We start from the raw sequence: 19,110 nt of genomic DNA, 5'->3' as shown, positions 1-19,110 counted from the left end.
AAAAAAAGAAAACCTTCCTTCCCATTCCGAGCAAGGCTCCCTTCAGGGATCAGGCATTTTGTGCCTTGCTTGGAAGGTCCCAGCTTCTCTTGTCTCCCATCAGGCCAGACATTCAACAAACGACATTGTGCAATGAAATAATCGTATGAAGCTCCTAGTAAGGGGTTTGCTAGAGTTTTCATGTCTGTCGCCTGGAACTGGATATGAATGGGGGATGCAGAGTAGTGGCAACAGCCGTTTCCGTAGGTGTTGGGGAGCAGAGGTGGTTCACTTCCGCCCGCCGAAGGCAAAGATGTTGGCCTTGAGCAGCAGATGATGCTACTGGGAAGGCCGCCTCTCCAAATGTCCTTCGTGGGTCAGTCCCTCACAGGACAAGAGTTGCACCTGGGCAGAGGGCTCTCCCGCAGATCTCCAGGGCTGACACCTCTTCTGCAGGAGGGCTGAATGTCAGCCTTCATATCGCTTGCTTGCTATTGGCTGCCATAGAATTTATTATTTATTTATTTATTTATTTAGTAGATTTATAGACCGCCCAATCCCGGAGGACTTACAAAGCAAAAAGAAGACTAATCAATAAAAATAAATAAATAAAACGATTTAAAACATCTCACGTGCACTCAATCTGATGGGAGCTGGACCTCAACGATGAGGTCAACAGCCCCCAGGCCTGCCGGAATAGCCAGGTTTTAACAGCTTTCGGAAGGCCATGAGGGTGGGCGAGGTCCGGATCTCTGGGGGGGTAGTTCATTCCACAGGGTCGGAGCAGCCACAGAGAAGGCCCTCCTCCGGGGAGCCGCCAGCCGACATTGTCTGGCTGACGGCATCTGAAGGAGGCCCACCCTGTGGGATCTCACCGAAATGGGGAGGGAGGAGGGGGTTTCGGTATTTGGGAGGGGAATCGAGCTGGAGGACGAGGAGGGAGTTTTGTTCTCACCATCTTCTGCGCGTGCTGAAATGGTCTTGTTTAGGTCTGCTCAAGGTCAGCTGTCTCTGCATACCAGATGGATGAGGCCACCTGAAGATGCACCCCACATGACACCCCTGGGGGCTGGAGATTGGACATTTAGCTTCGGGTCATTGTGAGGGGGGGGAGGATTTGGATAAACCTTTGATATGTACAATTTCGTACCTTTAGCTCCAGGTCTTGCTTTACTTTCGTTGCTTCCACTTCATATTCAGTAAAAGTACCTTTTCTCTAAAATAATGGAGTTTGGGGGGGGGCGGGTTTCCTTTCTTGAATTTTGAAGGAGGCACGTCTGACACCTTCTGCTGACCCTCCGAAGCTTCCCTCAGTTGGGTCAGAGAAGAGTCCCACCAGGATGTTTTTCCTGAGCTTAAGAACAAAAGGGGAAGGCTGCGACTTTGCCGGCCGGGGATGTTGATCATTGTAGTTCTACCCCTGTCAGGCCTGCAGCCATCTTTTCTTTTGGGTCTTTGGCCTGCCACCCTTTCCATTATTCCACTCTGCATTTTCTATGGTGGGAAAATGGGGGGGGGGGTTGTACGGAGTTAGATGCTATGTAGCCAAAACAAAATTCCTTTCTAGAAAACCAAGGTCATCCTTTGTCTCTGCACCTGACCGGAATTGGATGGGTGGAACTGCCAGCATGGCAGTAGGAAATTGGACCATGGGATGGACTTGTGGGGGTGGGGGGCAAGATCTTGAACTTTCAACTGGGTGGGGAAAACCGGGAAGCTGTCAGATTTGGGTTTCCCCAGATGTGCCAAGATGGCTCTCTTCATAAATTGGAGCTTTGAGGAATCTTTTGCCTCGGACTCTGATTTATTTTTGCATGCTGTTTGGAATCCTGACAACCACTGTATTTCTGAAGGGTCCAGAGCGGAGAAATCCAACCTCAGAAGCTGTGGGCTTCTATCGGCTGCTGGGAAAACATCTGGAAAGAGAAGTCTCCTTGGGGGGAAGAAAATCCAGGGGTCGATCCCAACCCTGTCATTTCAGCGGCTGCATTGAGCCCCCCTCCTCCAGATTGGAGCTTCAGGCCTTCCCCACCAGCAACAACTTCCTCTCCTTGACTTAGATTTTACTACTGCGTGGTGAATTATTCCAGTTCCCCCTCTGGCGTTTCTCCCCCCCCCCCCCGCCGCCCCCAGTTGTTAGTGTTTGACACACATTATTAATGACATTGTAGAGGCTGGAAATAGCAATAGGGCCGGAATAATTTGCTTAGCATTAAAACCGGAGGTGTTGGGGAAATCAAGGGTGTTGATCAGAGCTGAAGGACAAGAAAATTTGGGGGAGGGGGGGGGGCTTCAGGGGGGGGCGTTTAAAAAGACGAGGAAGGAAATGGGGCTGCAGTGGCCACAGCTGGTCCAGTTTCAAGCGTAGCTGGAATTCCGCCTCTTGCCGCTTGCAGAATTCCTTGGATGGTCACCCTCTCTTCTTTCCCCCCCCCCCCCGAGATTGGTCAGCTTGTGGCCTCTGGGCTGGAGAGGCCCCACACCCGGCTTTCCTGGCCCCTTCTGCCCCAAGGGAGAGGCCCCGCTAACTGCCGTGGGGCCCAGGAAGCCCGCAGCATTTAATCCTCTCCGAAGTCAGGGTGAGGCTGTGGATTGAGGAGAGGCGCACACAAGAATCCTTCCAGGGGACGCTTCGTGCCTTTCAATCTGTCAGAGGCGTTTTGATCAAGAAGTGGGGCTCTGGAGGGAAATGGGGGGGGGGAGGAAGGGGCTGCCAGTGCCAGGAAGTTTCAGACACCTTGTTCTTGGGGGGGGGGGGGGAAGGACGTGGGCCCGTGGAGGATGCTGGCTGAATGCTGATGCTGGGGCAGAGAGATGCTGAGAGATGCTGAGTTTGGAGAGATGCTGAGCTGGAGTTCGTTAATGTTAATGCTAATGTTTATTGCATTTGTATGCCGCCCTATCCCGAGAGACTCAGGATGAGCAGGAGAGGGGAGGGGGGGAAAGAGGGGAGGCTCAACCCAAGCTGGGGGGAAGGTGCTTTTCCAAGAGGCCCCTGGACTTGGAAGAAGCCTCTTGGATGAGGGGCAAAACCACTTCCAAGGGACACAAGGGAGCCTCTTGGAAAAGGGCCTTTGGGGGCAGCCGTGACCTCGACGACGGAGAATCTCTCTCCTGGGCCTTAACTGGGGAGCGGATCCAGTGCTCAGAGCCTCATCTTTTAGTGTCTCGGATGTTGCAAGCTGGAGCCAGCGCAGGGCTGAGATTTTTCTCTCCGGTCTGTCGGTAGCCCCAGCTTGGGCTGCCCGGCCTGGCCCAGATCGGCCTTCCAAGTCTGCTCATTTTGTAAGCCTGCAATGACAAGGTGGCTTTGAGCCCGGAGGGGCCCGAGGCCTCCTCTCCTCCGTCTTCCCTCTGCATATGCGGAGGGGGGGAGGGGGGAGGACCGCCGACCCTCCCTCGCCTCCTCTCTGGTTGCAAAGCGCCTTTTGCAAGGAGGACCCAGGGTGGGTCAGCCCGAGTTCAGCCTCACTCTGGCCCTCTCTGTTGAGGCCGGAGGGAGCAGGGGAGAGATTTCCTGCCCGGTTTTAAGACCGAACCGAAGTTGCAGGCGGCCACATCCCTCCTGGAAAATGGGGGCAGGGCAGGGCAGTTCCCATGCACCAAGCATGCTGCCTGCCTGGCTCCCCATGTGCGGTGCGTGACATTTTCCCTCCGTGGGTCCTGCTAACCACCTCCTTGGGAAGCCGCCTGGTAGAATGTCATCCGTCAAAGCAGCTCAGGGCACCCGGGACCCTCCCCAGGGGCCCCCTCACGCTCCACTAGTGTCACCACAAATATTGGTTGGATTGAGGTCAGCCTCTGGCTGTCCCCTCCCCTCCCTCTCTGCCCCAAGCCTTCGGCTCTTGCGTCCCAGTTCCCCCTTCCCTCCCTCCCAGTCCAGCCTCTCTTGGACAAAGCTATCGTGGTATTGATCATCGGGCCAGTAGCCTTGCGCATGCCAACCGAGGGAGGGGAGCGTTTCACTCCACAGCTGCACCACCGAAAGGCGTTGAGCGACAGAGACAAGCACGCATATGTGCGTGATCCCTCCCTCCCTCCTTCCCTCTGTCACTCCTTGGCCAGGCATTCTCGGCGGCGCTGGCTGGAAATACATCCGAGAGACCGCCGTGCGCCCTGGTCCTTTCGAGCTCTTTTGTTCCGCCGCCGAGCAGCCTCAGGAGGAGCTCCGTGCCGGCTCTTGCAGACCCTCTGGGGGACATTCCTGTGGCGGCATCGCAGGGAACGCTCTGCTTGTCCTCAGGTAAGGCTGCCTGGTGGGGGGGGGCACAAAACGCAACTCCCCAGGAGAGACGTGGAGGGACCTGCTTTGAAAGGACCTGTGCGTGGGGGGAGAGATGGTGGCCAGCCTGCCTCCCCTGTGAAAAAGCTGCCACTGTCCTGTTTTCGGTCACTCCTGCTGTCAGCACCACCGGCTTTCCAGTGGAGGTGGCGCACTCGGGCCGGGCAAAGTTGGGCATGTGCTCCAGCCGACCGGCCGGTTCAGGTTCCTTTGTCCTGGGCGCATCCGGGCCACGCTGGTGCCAGGAGAAAGAGGGCACAGACTCCCATGTGCAGAGAAATCCAGGTCCGATCTCTGCAAGGGGCAGGAGGGCCAGCTAGAACCGTCCCCTCCGGCAAAGGCCGGAGTCGAGGAGCCAAAGCCCAGCATGACTGGCTGAGCCGGGCGGATACTGGAGCCTTAAAGGGGGACTCGGTCTCCTCCTGTGGCAGCGAAGCACATGGACTCTGGTGGGGCTGCCTTGGGAGAAAGCACTAGCCGCTTCCCTCTTGGAAACTCCTTCGGAGCCCCAAATCCTCTGCAATAATTGGGGGGGAGGGGGCTTTGCCCTGGGCTAATTGGGAGAACCTCTGCTGCTTGGGAGAGGGGTCCTTTCCCGCAGCCCCTCCCATCTGTGGGAGGAAAAGAGGCACTGCAGGGTTGAAGGAGGGGGGGGGGTAGATGGAGCCCTGGCTGGGCCATCCTGAACCAGCCGGGCTTCGGGGTGGGGCGACAGGCCAGAGTGCCGTGACCCCCTTTTCTGTGGGGCCGGATGAAAACTTTTGTGGGGAGAGCTGCGTCTCGGCCGGGGTGTGGCAATGTGGAAGGTTTGGGGGTGTCTGCCAGGAGGAGGAGGAGGAGGAGAACAAGCGAGGGGGGTCTGTTTTGGTGTCCAGCGAGTTGAGACTCCCAGGTGGAAGATTTTTAGATGGGGCCATGACTGTCCCCACCCCAGGGGTCCCTCTTCCCCCCCCCCCCGTGTGGGATCTCCTATGGGGAGAAGTAAGTTTGGTGGGAGGGTGAAGGAGGCAGAAATTTGGGGGCATGAAATGTAGGAGCGAAAGGGTGGCCTTTCCTACAGGGCAGGGGTGCCAGGAGCACAGGAACCAGAATTCCCAGCCGGCAGGAATGACACAGGCTTGCTTCTTGTGCGAAGGGGCTGCCTGGATGGGGAGGGGGTTCCAGGCCAGCTTTGGGGGCTGCGGGGTCCCTAAAGCCCTTTCGGTGTTGATGCTGTTTAACAGACACGTCTGGGTGGGGCAACAGTTTCCCAAACGTCATTTGAGTTTTAGGCGCCTTCTACCTTGCAAAGGCCTCTGAACATGTGCAGAGAGCTTTTGTCTCGTGCGCCTTTGCTCCCTGATGCCCCAGAACATTGTTCCTCGGCCGTGGCGACTTTAAGCGCTATGGACTTCAACTCCCAGAATTCCCCAGCCCAGCCAGGTGGAGAAGCACTGAATGCCATAGGGGCTGGTGGAGATTGAAAAGGTCCTTGTTTCCCATCGGGCACGACTTATCGGACTTGTCCGTGTGCAATTTGAGGAGGGGGCAAAGGGAGCCCTCCGGACTGCCTTTCCCAGCCCTGACCCAAGACCGGCTAGAGACAGGTTGCATCAGCTTTTCAACGGGCCCCCCCGGCTGCACCCGTGTCTGCTTTGAACCCGGACAAACTTCACCCTTTTCAGCAGAGAGGAGCCAACAGGAGCCAAACCCGTTTTTTTTTTTATTATTATTTATTTTATTTTAAGTGGGGAGGGGGAAAGTCCTGCACCGCTTCCTCTTAGCCAAGAGCAGGGCTCAAACCCCTTTCCAAATGAGCAGTGACATTTTCACTCCAGCTAGTTGCCCCAGAGGCTCCCGGCATGTCGGGTGGTTGAAACGGAGGAAGCTTGTTAGCTGGTGCTGGGCAAACCCCCCCCCCCCACTGTCAAAGTCTCCCCCACACACCAGCCCCCCGTCCCTCGTTCTTCCCAAGGGCTTTTTTTTCCTGGAGGCGAATCCTTAGAATCCCTCGGAGTCCATCCCGGTTGCGCGTTTCCATCCGTCAAAACCACTTTGTTTTGCTGAGCCTTGAGAAGAGGGAAAAGCTATTTATTTCCCACTCAGCTGCCAGTGGAGCACATTTGCCGTTTTACAGACGGGGCAACTGAGGCTAAGAGCAGGGCAGCAGGATGGATGGATGGATGCACAGGACAGTCCCCCCAAAAAGGCTCAATTCACCCCATTTTGGGGGGGGGGTTTCTGGCTTGACCAGAAGAGCAGAAAACGTCATCAGCTATCTGAACTAACTCAGTTTCCCCTCCGACTGAGCCCGCAGGTGTTCAGATCCATCGGAGGAAGCATCGGGAGTGGCTTTATCTGGGCTAGTGTTTCTCAACCTTGGTGACTTTAAGTCCTGTGGACGTCAACTCCCAGAATCCCCCAGACAGCTGTGCTGGCTGGGGGATTCTGGGAGTTAAAGTCCACAGGACTTAAAGTCACCAAGGTTGAGAAACACTGATCTGGGCTGCTTTTGAGCTCCCACTGACTTGTTTCACTTTCTAGAGCAAATGGATCCTCTCCTTTAGAGGAAGGGTCAACTTAGTCTTGCAAGACGGGAGCCGCCCTCTATCTTAGCCTGACCTTTGGAACCCTGGGCTCCTCGCTTGACCGCTGGATCGCAAGGACAGCTGTCAGAAGCAGGCCTGGGGTCAGAGGCGGCATGGGGGTATCTCCCCCCACCTTCCCCGTCATGAGAAATGGAAACTCGGTGGGCAGAGAAGCCATGGGTAGACCTGAAAGGTTCAGGATGCGACCCTCTGGCTCGGAACAAGGCACCCTCTTCCTGTGGCCGAATTCAGGGCCATCCGCCCGGTGTTGTTTCCTGCAAAATACACCCCCAAGGAGCCCATTTTGGCCAGGGTGGACTCGGACTTCCCTCCCCGGGGCCGGTGCGTCAGTTTGGAAGCGGATTCCGGCACTTCCCTTCCTTAAAAACCCCGTCGCACCCAGAAGGTGTGAGGAGCAAGGCCAAAAATAAAACTCCCAGGACTGGAGCTGAGAAACGTAGAAAGGACGGGAGAAGGAAAGCCGCTTCTGCCCCCCCCCAAAAAAAAACCCCCGGGACGAGGGGATCTCCCAACTCTAGAAGAAGCAAGAGCTGATTCCTCTTCTATTTCTGCAGGCTGGAGCAGAGCCGAAGTATTTTTAAAAAAAGGATCACCTCACCGCCACCTGATTTGGGAGGCCCAAATATTTCATCCCGGGGATGGAGGGGTGCGAGAAGGTTTAGGCTTTGGGAGGAGAGAAATGCGGGCGCGAAGGCAGAATTGGTGCAGAGGAAGCTGCAAAGAGGTGGGGGGGGGAGAGGAAACCACCACACAAACAGGTGGCCTCTTTTCAGCCAACTGCAAAATCTCACCCGGGGCTATTAAATGTGGAATTTGCAAGAGGGATTTGTGCCTGTCAGCAAGTGTATTGTTTCTGACAGCTTTTTGCATGCAGCCTGGTGGTGGTGGTGGAGCAGCCGGGGCATCTTCCCCAGAGGGGCCGTTGCCATGGTGAGGCTGCTGGGGAGGGCCCTTCCCCTCAGGGGGGGCAGAATGCCCGTCTGGGTGAGGGGCAGAAATGCAGAGGGACTGGCAAGGGGTGATGAAGGGGGCCCCAGCGCACGAGAGGCCTGGAACAAGGATCGGAAAGGACTGAGTGAGCCAGTTTAGGTGCTTCCGCTGGAGGAACCTGGATCCAGAAGCTGCAGAGAAATTTGGGGAAAGGAGAAAGGGGTCTTGCCTGTCCTTTAGAAGAAGCCCCATTTGAGGGCAGTTCAGCCCCCCCCCCCCAGAGTGGACGGAGTCCTGTTGTGAAGGCAGCTTGCTTGGTGGGTAGCCCCCCCGACTCCTTGGCCAACTGGGTCTTTGGGGCAGCTGAAAGGAGCAGCCTTGGAGGGGACGGTGGTTGGGCAGGGCATAGGCCCTGAAGGCGGACTCTTGCCTTGGCCATGGAAGGCTTCAGGGTCAGCCCCGAGGCCTGTTGAAGGCTGCTCGAGCCACAGCAGCATCCAGGACCGAGGGGAAGGGCCCAGGTAACGCAAGAGGCTCTCCTAGATCAAGTTAGCCTTGCCTGAATGAGGGAGCTCGGGAGATGCCACCTGCAAAGGGAGACCTTCCTCCATGGAGCCTCCGTCCCCAGGGCTGAAGCGCTCAACCTAGAGAAGAAAGGTTGGAGAAGACCTTGGGCTCTCTTGGAGGGCCAGGTGGCCTCTTGCCCTCCGCGGCTCCCTTCGTCCCAGCTTGAAAGACCCCACAACTTCGTTCCAGCCAGCCTCCCAAGAACCAAAACACCGCAGGAAGATCTGCAAGCTAATCTGGACGGGGAAGGGGGGGCCTTCAGAGGGCACCCCAGGAGCCCTAAACACGGACGGAAGGCTTCAAGAGGGCGGAGCAGTGATGTTCACCACTCTGGAGGAAATGCTGGGAGTTCAACAGGGGGCCAAGAAAGGGGAGAAACGCAGAGGGGCTGGCGTGGGTTGAGGGGGGGGGGCGCTTGAAACGTAGCCCACCCTGGGGTGGGGATTTATTTTTTGCTCCTGTGGGAGGGCATCGTTGGACTGCAGCGTCTCCCCCCTTGATAGGGGCATCCCCTTCTGAGACGGGAGAGGGTTTTTGAACCCCCTCCCCACATCCTTAGCAATCGCATTCCCCACGCAGGAGCAGAGTAAGCGGAAGGGCCACCACGAAGCAGCCCTCCTCGGGACGTCTCGGCTGGCCTCGCCGTGAATGGCAGGGATGCGGAGGCCGCTCTGCGCGCATGGATTGTTCCGTGTGATTTGTGAATCGCAGGGTTTGCAGGGCCTGGCTGCGGTGCCTGGCTGCTTTTTCGGATTCGCTGAGATCCAGGCAGCCCTGAATCTTGACGAGTGGAATCCGAAGGGGGTCATTTGGGCCCCTTCCCAAAATGCAGACATGCAACAGGAAGACAAGCGAGATCCTTGTGGGGAGGGAGGGGGGATGATCGGGGATTTTGCCCTGCGATGGAGAAGGGAGACATTTCCCTTCTGCAGGAGGTGGCAGCCTGCAAACGAACTCAAGGGGTCTCTCCTGAAACAGGACAGGTGCTGAACAGGGAAAGGTGTGCAGGGGGGGGGATGGTGGATGCATGGGGGGGGGGGTTGGGACGGGTACCTCCCGGAATGGAAATGTTGAGGTTGGAAGGTCCCTGATGGGAGGAAGGCGAAAGGTGGACTGGAGTGATGACTGGTAGGGATGAGGGATTGAAGAAGGAGGATTGGAGAAAGCAGGGCTGAATTCTTCATGGGGTGTGTGAAGGGAAGGGAAAGGGAGTTGAAGGGAAAGGAGGAGGAGGGAGGGAGCGAGGGGGAAAGGAAAGGGAGAACGGTGGAAGAAAGGAAAGGAAAGAAAGCAATAGCAATAGCAGTTAGACTTATATACCGCTTCATAGGGCTTTCAGCCCTCTCTAAGCAGTTTACAGTGTCAGCATATATTGCCCCCAACAACAATCCGGGTCCTCATTTTACCCACCTCGGAAGGATGGAAGGCTGAGTCAACCCTGAGCCGGTGAGATTTGAACCGCCCAACTGCAGAAAGAGAAGGAATGGATTTGTTGTGAAACAGCCATGCTAGGCAAACTGTTGCTTAGAATTTCCTTGGTTTGGGGCAGTGTGAAGCATGGTGAGTTTGTGTCTCCAGCTGGAGTTCTCCTCCCTCTCCTCCCTCTCTGGCAAACGGGCATGGCTACCAGTTTGATGCCCTCTTCCTGAAGGCAAAACAACGGATGCCAACAAGCTCTTGGGGGGGGGGCACGAAGGCAGGCTGAGGGAGGCTCTCTTCCGCAGAGAAACTGGGCCACTGGATTTAATTTCTTCCCCTCTCTGGAAGCAGCTCAGTTTTCAGAGCTCTTGCAGCTGAAGGCGGAGCAACTTTTCAGGAATGGGTAATTAGGCAGATGATGAGATTTTGGCACGCCTCGCCAGCCTCGCCAGTGTAGCTTCCGCAGGCGGACTTGTGGGCAAGGGGATGCAGGGCGGGGGGGGGGGTCAGCCAGCCCAAACTGAGAGGAGGCTGCCATGGAAAGAAGGGGGGGGGCTCTCCAGAAGAGGCTGGGGACTGTTTGAGATCTGGGTACCTGAGGAAGTGTGAAAGGAGCTGCCTCTGATTGCAGATATTCTATTCTTGGCTACTTTGGACAGCTCCCCTCTGATTCAGCCATCCATTATTCTCACCCTGGCCTTCCCGTCTGCCCCCAGGCATCATTACCTTGCTGGCCCCCTCCCCAAGTCCCTTCCCGGGTTTGTGGAGAGGCAGAAGAGAGAGCCTGATTTCTCTCTCATCCTGCCTTCTTCCTCCCCTTCGTCTTCCATCCCTTCTCCATCTGCTCTTGCAAGGAAGGGAGAGCCGTTGACTCCCCCCCCCCCGGAAGCTCCGCAGAAGAACGCAGAGCAGGCTAGGCTCCCCCCACCCCTCCTCCCCTTTATCACTGAGCAAAGCTGCGGCACCTCTGCCCCTTTCCCTTTGGGGGGGAGAGGACTTTCCGGATGGGGTGAATGAAGTGATGAGTTGCGGGGGAGAAATGCATCTCGTATCCCAAGTCGCTTCTCGGGCGAATTGGGTCTCACTGACAGTGCAATTAACTCCCGTGTTTCTCTTCCTTGTCAGCATCCTGCAAAAGGGGGTTAGGGGTGGGGGTGTTCTCACGCTGGTTTTAACTGGGGTGCCTGAGCCAGAGAGCAGCCTGGTTTTAAGAGACGAGCGAGAGCGCAGCTTACGAAATCACGAATGGAGAACGGCGGGGTGTCTTTAGGACGATGGCGGTGGCTCCTTCGGGGGGGCCCCCCGGGAGAATCAAAAGTGTTTCAGAGTTAGCAAGGGAGGGGAGGGGGGACTCAGAAGCGAATCCCCTCCTTTCTGCAAACTGCAGAAGCTTTACAGGTGACTTCCTGTCCACGTGTTTGGAAGAGCCTTGAATGCTGGTCCGCCCTGGTGGAAGGAAAAAACTGAAGAAGAGGAGGGGGGGCGGAGGGATGCCTCTTCCCCACTCTCCACCCCCACCTCTCTTGTGTTATGTAAATAAATGTGATCTGAATCTGTCCATCTCTGTCTCTCTCCTAACAAGGAGAGGACCCGCCTGTCACTGATTCTGAAATGCGCTCGGGAAACGGGAAGGGAGAAGAAATAGGAAGGGAGGGAAGGAGGAAGAGAAATCTCCCGATTTATTTCCCTCCCTCTCCCTCCCTCTTTCTTTCTTCCTCTTCTGCCTTCCATCCATCTCCCCCTTCCCATCCTTTCAGACCCGTGGTACTTTGAAGTTTCTCCGTGGTTTCCCCCCCTCCTTTTTTTTAAAAAAAAGAAAGAATTCAGGAACGAAAGAATTCAGGAAATCGGAACGGAATGTCTGACTTCCTCTTCATGGCATTCGTGGCCACTTTCTCTGCCCCCCCCCCCCCTCAATCAGGATGGAAGAGAGCTGCATTGCAGAGCCGGCCCTGCCTCCCTCCAATCTCTGGGATCCTCTGCCTGGAGCTGCCTCCCTCGCAGGAGCACCAACCCTTCCGCCCGCCTCCCACGCCCCTTTCCCCGTCTCCTGGTTCCAGCTTTGAGGGAATGCCAGGGAAAGCTGGGCAGAAGGTGGGGGCCTCGGGGTCTTCTCCAAGCTGAAGTCACTTGTCACTTCAGTGGGTCTTTTTGGATGTAGTTTTTTCTTTGGATGTTGGGCAGTCCCCAGCCACATGCTCAAACAGGGAGTGCCCCCCCTAACTCTTCTGCAGGAAGCCCCCTGTGTCTCTTTCCTTCTCCCCTTCTAGGAATTGGGGGGGGGTCCGCCAGAAGCAGAGAGAAGGGCCCCTTCCCAGCTCTGCTGCTTTCCCGCAGGCCTGGAAGGAGCTACTTAGAGGAAACTTGGCCGTTTTTCCAGATGCTCTTCTGGAAAAACTCCATCTGTTGATGGAGTTAGATAAGCCACAAAACTGGTGTGGGTGTGTTTGTGTGTTTGTATTCAAAGCCCAAGAAGGGGCCTGTCTCTTCCTCCTGGTCGCCCAGCTGGCTCTCCATGGGAATGTCAGCTAGCCATTTGGAAACTCCACGAAGGCAGATTCTCTTTGGAAAGTGGCTAAGAGTGTCCCTCTCCTTGGTGGTCAAAGGCATTATTTGTGGTTCTTTCTTCCTCTTAAATTGGGGCTTTGGAGGGGTGATGGGCGAGGAGCACAGAAGAGCTGCTTGGTGGGCATAACTATATAAGCATGTAAGGGGGGGATCAAAAGACAGAAACTCACAACGTCCTGCTGAAGCAGGGTTGGACTAGATGACCTCCCGGTCCCTCCCAGCCCTGCATTATCCTCTGAAGCTGTGTCTAGTGCCACGTTTGTAGTCCTTCCTTCCTCTCCTTTTTCCCTCCCTCCCTCCCTTTATCTTTCTTTCTTTCTTTCTCAGCACCCCCCAGCCCCCATTTTTGGCCTAGCTGGGAGCAAAAACGGACCCTATCCCCATCCCCTCATTTCTAGAGAACCTGTAGTATTTAAAAAAATGCTTAAAAAGTTAAAAAGTTCCAAAGCTCAATTGTGCAAAGTGGGATCGTCAGAACGTTGGTTTTTTTTTTCTTCTCCTTTTTAAAGTATTTTTTACCACCCGCTCTGTGAACCAGTAGCATTTTTTACTACCTGTTCGGGCAAAGCGGCCCAAACTGGTAGCATTGCACCTCCAGGGACCCTCTGGTGGGCAGAGGCCCCCTGGCCTGTTTCATGGGCAGAGATAGGGCTCCCTGGCCCTCGTGGTGGGCATGGGCAGGCTGCAGGTGTGGCTTTTTTTAAGGACCAGCCAGGCCTAAAAGTCCCGCAGAGCCCCGGGGGCTCCCATTTTGTCATTCCGGGCGGGGGCGAAGAGGGCGTTCAAGACAGGCGTTTCCAGTGGAATCTGGGCCAACGTAGAAATGACATTGGAACAAACAGACCTTCCGAGCCATTTAGAAAATTAACCGTGATGGCGAAGGGGCTGCCGGAGTTCTGCTGAGGCACCAGAACCGGGGAATGATGGATGACGGGAGGGAGCCAGCTTTTCGGGCCATCCTCCACGGGTGCCTCTTCCAACTCTCCCACTTTGATTGCTAAAGTGCCGTGCCTCTGGCCAGGTTCCACTTGCAAGTTGGCATGCAGCAATAATCCATTTGCAAGAGTAACTCTACCGGGAAACTTTTGCCGGGGAAACTTGCAATGGCTGGGTGCCTTGATGCAGGCGGAGAAGCTTCGGTTCTTGGCCCCTAGTGGAACCGCCCCTGGCGTTCAAGCTAGGGGTGTTTTCGGTCGACTCTTGGTGGCACCGGAGATATTTCCACATGGCACCCCCAGAAGGACTCTTGATACTGCTGGGGAGGAACCGCCTTAAGCCTTTTCCTTCCGACCAAATTCTCCATGCTTAGCCCCTCCCTCCTGGGAACCCAGACCACCTTCCAGCCCAACATCTGTGAGGTTTGGGTGCCCGGGAAGGAGATTGCGGCTGTAGGAGGCCCAAGAAGTAGAGAGAACTAGATACGCCTTTCCTGGAATCGCCAACTTCTCCTCCTCCTCTTCCTTCTCCACCCTCTTCCTCCTCGTCTTCCTCCCCCTCCCATTTCAGACTTGCAAATCTTTTGTTTTTCAGGCCCTCCTGACTTAAACCATGACGGACGCGGCCGTCAGCAACAGTCCCGGCCAGTGGGGGTACCAGAGTGATCGGCAGATGGCACTTCCGAGCAGGTGAGCCTCTTCCGTCCGTAGAGTTCCCTTGGACGCCCATGCCACACTTTGGTTTGGGCAACCCTGGTTTCCTGAACTAGCCTTCATCGGGGGCCTTCGCACGATGTGCTCACCACAGTTGTGCACCGCACACCAACACCAAGGGGGTTGTGAGGCCACGGGGGATCTCATGGGGGCTGTGGCTCTTCCCAGGCACAGAGCAGCTTCCGGCCCCTAGAAGGAGGCCCACCAGAGAATTGGGGGCGGGGGGGTGTCTCCTATGCTTATATAGAGCCGAGGTGGCGCAGTGGTTAAATGCAGCACTGCAGGCTACTTCAGCTGACTGCTAGTTCTGCAGTTCGGCTGTTCAAATCTCACCGGCTCAAAGGTTGACTCAGCCTTCCATCCTTCCGAGGTGGGTAAAATGAGGACCTGGATTGTTGTTGGGGGCGATATGCTGACTCTGTAAACCGCTTAGAGAGGGCTGAAAGCCCTATGAAGAGGTAGATAAGTCTAACTGCTATTGCTATTGCTGGATGTTTCCAAGGAAGGAGGAGGATAGACTAGAATAGCAGAGTTGGAAGGGACCTTGGAGGTCTTCTAGTCCAATCCCCTGCCTAGGCAGGAAACACTACACCACTTCAGACAAATGGCTGTCCAACATCTTCTTAAAGACTTCCAGTGTTGGGGCATTCACAACTTATGTAGGAAAGCTCTTCCACTAGTTAATTGATCTCACTGTCAGGAAATTTCTCCTCAGTCCTAAGTTGCTTCTCTCCTTGATTAGTTTCCACCCATTGCTGCTTGTCCTGCACTCAGGGGCTTTGGAGAATAGCTTGACTCCCTCTTCTTTGGGGCAGCCCCTGAGATATTGGAAGACTGCTATCATGTCTCCCCTGGTCCTCCTTTTCATTAAACTAGACGTATCCATTTCTTGCAACCGTTCTTCATATGTTTTGGCCTCCAGTCCCCTCATCCTCTTTGTTGCTCTTCTCTGCACTCTTTCTAGAGTCTCCGCATCTTTTTCTACATCGTGGCGACCAAAACTGGATGCCAATATTCCAAGTGTGGCCTTATTACCAAGGCCTTATAAAGTGGTATCAACCCTTCACGGGATCTTGATTCCATCCTCTCTCAGGGGTGGGCGACTACAGCAACTTTACGACTTCAGGACTCAGGAATTCTGGGAGTTGAAGTCCACAGGTCCTAAAGTTGCCCTCATGCTCCCCCCCCCCCGCTTTAGATGCTCTAGCTATGCTCAAACCGAAGGCTGGACCCGATGACCTCAAGGAGCCCTTCCACCCAAGGATTGTCAGCCAGGGAATTCAGGCGCTCTTTCCATTCCCCCACCCACCCACCCCGTGGCGCCTTCTCCTCCTCCTCCTCCTCCTCCTCCTTTCCCATGGGGAGATGGGTGGCTGCGCCAGCCCAGGGCTTGTCGACGCATTAATCAGAAAGCTCCTCATTTGACCTCCGCATCTCGCCGACCGGCTTTGCCCCCCACGTAATTGAATTCAGCCTGTTAATTTCCACCCCGAAGCGCCTGTTTTCTCTCGCGCCTCACTCCCCGCTTTAGTTCCTGAATTCAATTCCAGGAATTTAAATAATATATGCATCTCTTGCTCCGCACCAGAAGCCTTTTTGCTCCTTATCAACTGCCTGGATGCTAATGGCCTGCAGGGAAGGAAGGGGGAGGGGGAGGGGGGATTCATTAGGGTTTAAATTGCTTGCAGGTCACTTTGGGGGTGGGGGTGGGGAGGTGGCACAGCCCAGAGGGATTTGGCTGCTGTGGCCGCAGCTCTGCGGGTATCTTTATTATTATTTTTAGTTTTTATTTTGTTTTTATTCTCTTGTATACAGTTGCAGATATACATTCACGTACTTATTATTCTTTATTTATCTTTTACATATTTGTTTTCCCATATAAAAGGTTAAAATATACATTCTGGGTTGCTTTGCTTACCATTCCATACATTTATTTTGTCTTATCACCATCCTATTTTTTTCTTTTCACCCTCCCTCCCTTCTCTCCTTTCCCTTTCCTTACCTCTTCCCTCCTCCTCCTCTCTTCCTCTTCCTTCTCCTGCCCGCCCTCCTTCTCTTTCTATCCCTTCCTCTCCTTTCCTCTTTCTTCCTTCTCTCCCCTTCCCTCTCTCCTCCTCTCCTCCCCTCCTCTTTTCCTTTTCTGTTATCGTGGTTCTCTCTTTTCAACTCTGAACTGGTGTATTTTTGGGATGGTATTCCCGCAAACCCTGTTATAATTTTATGCTTATCCTTTCCTAGTCCCTTCTCTTCACTATCGTGCCCTATTTTTTTTCTCTATACCTCATTCTTGAACATATATATTAATACTTTCTTTTCTATGTTCTCCCCTCTCCCCCCCCCCTCCATTTCCATTTCATTGGGTCTCATCTGGGTTCTACATCTCTAGCTCTCTGGGTATCTTGACGTTCGTTGCTGTTGAATTTTGGCACACCGAAACATCCATTCTATTTTATCTTTATTTTAAGGTTGCTGTTCCTTTGCCACGCATCCCTAATACTTTTATTGTTGATTCGGCTTCAGTTCCTGCACTCTATATATTTCTGCCATTTTCAAAAAGGGAGCAATTGCTTGTAATATGTATATGTGTGTGTATATATATATATATATATATATATATATATATATATATATATATATATATGTGTGTGTGTGTGTGTGTGTGTGTGTGTGTATATGTTTGTATGTATGTATGTATGTATGTATGTATGTATGTGTGTGTATATATATATATATATGTATATGTTTGTGTATATACATATACATACACATACACACACACACACACACACACACACACACATATATATATATATATATGTTTTCTGAGGTTTTCCGCGGGTGTTAGTATGTAGGTCTCTAGTTGTTCGGGTTTTCTCCCGCGTAGAATTGGAGATGTCTTGGCGACGTTTCGACGAAGTCTCATTCGTCATCTTCAGGCTGCTTCAGACTACTTCAGGTTTGGTGTTTCCAGGAGTAGTGTGAGCTACAGCCGAGATCTCACACTACTCCTGGAAACACCAAACCTGAAGTAGTCTGAAGCAGCCTGAAGATGACGAATGAGACTTCGTCGAAACGTCGCCAAGACATCTCCAATTCTACGCGGGAGAAAACCCGAACAACTAGAGACCTACATACTAACACCCGCGAAAACCTCAGAAAACATATATATATATATATATGTTGTTGTATTTGTGCTGATAAATAAATAAAGGGAGACTAGTATAGATCTATTTCAAGCTATTTAGCTCTCATCAGCTAGCCATACCCTTACTGGGATTTGAACCTGGGCTATATTACATACTAGGCAGACATCTTAGCCATTAGGCCATAGGCTCTTATCCGTTATCAGCGGATAACGGAAAAATAAAAATAAATAAAAAATAAATAAAAATCTAATATATATGTGTGTTTGTATGTGTGTGTGTATATATGTGTGTGTGTGTGTGTGTGTGTGTTTGTGTTGCATTTGTGCTGATAAATAAAGGGAGACTAGTATAGATCTATTTCAAGCTATTTAGCTCTCATCAGCTAGCCATACCCTTACTGGGATTCAAATCTGGGCTGTATTACATATCAGGCAGTTATGTTAGCCACTAAGCCACAGGATCTCTTCCTTTATCAGCTAGGCCAGGGAAATGTGACATAATACATGTATATATATATATATATATATGCTGGTCTTGTTGTATTCGGGTCTTTTCCCGTGTAAGATTACAAGGTATTGCTGGTCTACAACAAGACCAGCATACCTACGCCTGTGAAAATCTACGAAAACACACACACACACACACACACACACACACACACAGACACTTTTTCCTTGGTCTCTTCCTGATTCACTTTGATTGCAGTGAGTTTGTTTTCTGCATCTCCTTGGCACATAAATTCCTTTTGTTATTTAGCAAAACACAGCCTGCCACTGTCAGGAAACCAAGACCGGCTGATTCATATGACACCGCGAGCCAAGAATGCCAGCTTATTATTTGACGAGGACAAACAGATTATTAAAGGCGCCGGCTACGAAGGCGCAACCCTTATTTTTCCACTTTGCTGTTCCTTGGCAAAGCTGAAGGAGCGTTTCCCTGTTTCTGGAGCCCCAGCAGTGGATAGCTTGGACGATACCTGTGGCTGGATCTTTTTATATATATATATATAGAAAGTTCTTTATTAGATAAACAATAAAAACATTGGACATAGTGCGACCTTTCTGGCATATAAACGTTTCCATATAGCAATAGCAATAGCAGTTAGACTTATCTACCGCTTCCTAGGGCTTTCAGCCCTCTCTAAGCGGTTGACAGAGTCAGCATATCGCCCCCAACAACAATCCGGGTCCTCATTTCACCCACCTCGGAAGGATGGAAGGCTGAGTCAACCCTGAGCCGGTGAGATTTGAACCGCCGAACTGCAGAACTGCAGTCAGCTGAAGTAGCTTGCAGTGCTGCATTTAACCACTGCACCACCTCGGCTCATACTACATAGGCTCATATAGTGATTGGATCTTACAACAATTGCATTTTATATCCATTACATAGGTAGCCAGTCAGATTACCTGTCCGTTGATCCTTTCTTTTATATAATTACTAATCCTACGAATACATATCCGATTCCTCCCTATCACACATTCTGAATACCAAAATTTTCCAATTCTTAACTCGTCTGTCTTTTTCTGTCCCGGACTTTTCCCCTCATTTCTAACCATCGGTTCCATTTGTCCCAGATTTCGTGATATTCCTTCTCACCCTCATCTTTGAGCTCTAGAGTCAGTCTGTCCATTTCTGCACACGTCAGTATCTTATTTATTATTTCTTGTTCCAAGGGAGTCTCTTTATTTTTCCATTTTTGTTGCAAAAGCCACTCTTGCCGCTGTTAAAATATGCAGCATTAAATATAGCCCATCTTTTTCTTTTGTGATCCCTAGTAGGAATAATTCTGGCCTTAACTTCATCCTTTGATTTAGCATCTCTTCCAAATACTTTTTTTATCTGGTACCAAAAATCCCGAGCTTTCGTGCACTCCCACCACATATGGTAGAAGGTCCCTAATGCAGCATTACATTTCCAACATCGTGGCGATAGGTTTTTGCTCATTTTAGCTAATCTTGTGGGTGGGATGAGCCCCAGTGGTT

This window comes from Thamnophis elegans, chromosome 13, assembly GCF_009769535.1.
Source record: "Thamnophis elegans isolate rThaEle1 chromosome 13, rThaEle1.pri, whole genome shotgun sequence".
NCBI classification, from domain to species: domain Eukaryota; kingdom Metazoa; phylum Chordata; class Lepidosauria; order Squamata; family Colubridae; genus Thamnophis; species Thamnophis elegans.
Note: the sequence above shows the minus strand (reverse complement) of the source record.